Source organism: Bactrocera neohumeralis, unplaced genomic scaffold (genome assembly GCF_024586455.1).
Source record: "Bactrocera neohumeralis isolate Rockhampton unplaced genomic scaffold, APGP_CSIRO_Bneo_wtdbg2-racon-allhic-juicebox.fasta_v2 cluster09, whole genome shotgun sequence".
Lineage (NCBI taxonomy): Eukaryota > Metazoa > Arthropoda > Insecta > Diptera > Tephritidae > Bactrocera > Bactrocera neohumeralis.
The window spans coordinates 29,408,630-29,412,070 of record NW_026089622.1 but is presented as its reverse complement, the minus strand read 5'-3'; the positions used below and the strand labels follow the sequence as shown (position 1 = coordinate 29,412,070).

The window sequence follows — 3,441 nt, the reverse complement described above, 5'->3', positions numbered from 1 at the left end:
GTAAATAAAGCTCTTTACGATTGAGAAAAAAAATTATAATTTGTTTTAATAGTGGTTTATTATATGTAGTATGTACATATTTATTTTTTTGCTTCAGCAGTAGTAGGACAATGGATTAAAGATTAAACTTAATATGCTTTCCTGTATTTAGCTTGACGTGAATGTTCCGAAAGGGTATGTTGAGTAGATCATTTTGTAGAATATGAAAGGGTATGTTGAGTAGATCATTTTGTAGAACAAACTTATGGTCCAGCACGTCTGAGTTTTTTTTACAGTGGGTCAAAGTTTTTATTTTATGGTCGAAGGGAGCATTATACTATATGAAAAAAATGTTGTAAGTTAATGTCTGAGAGAATTCTTATGGTCAGAGTTGTATTGTGGAATTGTATGAGGATTATTTTTTTGGAAGATCTTAACCCTCTAACTGGTTTCTTTATGGGTCAATTTGACCATTTTTTTGAGAAAATCAAAAAATATCCTTTAAAAAAGGACATTTAAGGATTAAAATATTCTACGAAAATGTTTGGGGGAAAATTTCAGTGGGTAAATAAAGCTCTTTACGATTGATAAAAAAATTACACGCCAACATATACAAAGTAGGTGAAATCGTCGTCAAGTTCGGCCGGGCCAAACACTGAGTTCTCGCTTCTAGTCAGCTGTGACTTGCAAATCGGGTGTGATAAAATTAAGAATAATTGACTTACTAAGCAATACATATCGGGTGTGATTTTTACTAAAATTAATATAAAAAAAGAACAATTAAAGCTTAAATAAGCATGGCGGATTCTGTTTGCAAATTAAGAGATTGGTTTTGTTTTATTTGTGGACATTTTATGCACCTTCAAAGCAGAAGAAAGATATTCCCTACAATTGAAGAACCATATTTTCTTTTCTTTGGAATACGATTTTAATATGAAGCTTGGATACCAAAAACTGTATGTACTACTTGCGAAAGTTTTCTTTTGACCTGATACAAAGGCGGTACTAAGGCGCTGCCATTTTCGGCGCCTATTGTATGGATTGAACCAGAACCAAATCAGATACATGCTATTTCTGCGTAAATTACAAATTTGGTTGAAGCCAAAGGCACTATGCGATAATGATATTTTGAAGATCTTGTAAGAGATTTAGGACTAACAAAAGAGAAAGCTGAAATATTATGTTCCAGATTGAAAAACAGGAATTTGATAAAAGCCGATGTAAAAGTTACATCGCCAAGAAAAAGACACGCCGATTTGGAAAGTTGTTTTAAAAAATCAGAATAACTTGTATACTGTTGCAGTATTGAAGATGTTCTAAAATATCTAAAGCTTTCACTGGACTCTTCCGCTTGGCGACTATTTATAGATAGTTCAAAACACAGCTTAAAAGCAGTTTTACTGCACAATGAAAATCAGCATCCATCAATACCGGTTGCGTATTCCACAAAAAAGGTGGAAGCATACGCAAATATTTCAAATCTCTTAAATAAAATTGAATACTATAAATATAAATGGGAAGTATGCTCAGACTTCAAAATGATTGCAATATTGACTGGAATGTAAACAGGATACACAAAATATATGTGCTTTCTTTGTAAAATTCACGTTCTACCAGCAGCCATTATCATATTAAATATTTCGAAGAACGTAAAGAAAATATTAACTTAAATGTAATCCATATCTCTTGTCCCAAAGATAAGGTCATACTTCCACTTTTGTTGAGAAAGTTAAAACGCTGCATATTAAGTTGGGCGTGGTGAAAAATTTTATTAACAGCTTAAATACACAAGGATATGCTTTCAAACGCTTTCAAACAATTTTCCCCAGATTATCTGCAGCAAAATTAAATGAAGATAAAATACGGTTTTAAGAAATAATTTATTTCATTTAATGTAAACTACCTTTTCTAGGAATGCTCGTTGGACCCGATATAAGAAAATTATTACAAGATGAAGAATTTTATGGTCATCTGTCGGATATGCAAAAGACAGCATTTGACTTTATGCAGCTGGTTATATCCGAATTCCTTGGAAACTCAAAAGCACAAAACTATGCAGAAAATATTGAAAGCATGCTAATCGGTTTTAACAATATTGGCGTTAAGATGTCACTAAAGCTGCATTTTCTGCACTCTCATCTCAAGTTTTTTAAAGAAAACCTTGGAGCGGTTTCAGATGAACGCGGTGAAAGGTTTCATCAAGATATAAAGGTATTGGAAGAAAGATTCAAAGGGAAATCCCAAAGTTCAATGCTTGCTGAATACGTATGGGGCTTGTACAGAAACCTTGACACATCGGAACATTCACGTCAAGCTAAATACAGGAAAGCATATTAAGTTTAATCTTTAATCCATTGTCCTACTACTGCTGAAGCAAAAAAATAAATATGTACATACTACATATAATAAACCACTATTAAAACAAATTATAATTTTTTTTATCAATCGTAAAGAGCTTTATTTACAACAATGGTGTCTTTGGTGACCCCCACTGAAATTTTCCGCCAAACATTTTCGTGGAATATTTTAATCCTTAAATGTCCTTTTTTAAAGACACAAAGATCATTTTAAATGGGTCAAATTGATCCATAAAGAAATCAGTTAGAGGGTTAAGATCTTCCACAAAAATAATCCTCATACAATTCTACAATACAACTCTGACCATAAGAATTCTCTCAGACATTAACTTACAAATTTTTTTCATATAGTATAATGCTCCCTTCGACCAAAAAATGAAAACTTTGACCCACTGTAAAAAAAAAACTCAGACGTGCTGGACCATAAGTTTGTTCGAAAAAAGTGATCTACTCAACATACCCTTTCAGAATATTGGGTCGCTATTTTGTTCCAAAAATGCTTTTGGACAGTGTATTCAAGATAGTATACACGAAGAATCAAATGAACAGCGCGACGGAAAGGCAGAAAATGATGACATAAGTGGCAATATCGCAGGGCCCGATAACAGTGAATATTTAGATTCAGAGCAACCACAACCAGGTACAAGCAAATCTTTAAATGAATCATGTTTGTACATAGAAAAATTAAAATCTTTACCGCATGTTATTGATAAAGGTAACTTTAAAGAACTCAATGATCAAGAAAAACGGTTTGTGATCGAAAACGGACACTGTTAACCAAAAGGCCCCTTTTTAAGGGATAGTAACAATAGATATTTCTTAGATAAATATTATTACACTGTTTCTAAATCTGGCGTAAAGTTAGAACGTACATGGCTGTCCTATTCTCTATTGCTTTAAAAAGCATATTGTGAACCATGTTGGTTATTCGCAAATAGGGCATCTAAAAAGATACAAAATATTTGGATGGAAGGCTATGCTGATTGGAAACATATTGTGGAAGCCATAGAAAGACATGAGACATCGAAAGAACATTTGCATTCATGTTTTGTACATCGACAGTGGCAATTACATGGAACACTAGATGAAGAGCAAGAGTCCATTA

The 3,441-nt window shown here is 32.8% G+C and overlaps 1 pseudogene; it reads left to right on the top strand.

The window, feature by feature from the left end:
* The first annotated feature begins 1,562 nt into the window (after positions 1-1,562).
* Positions 1,563-2,365, top strand: LOC126764155 (uncharacterized; annotated as a pseudogene).
* Positions 2,366-3,441: the final 1,076 nt, after the last annotated feature.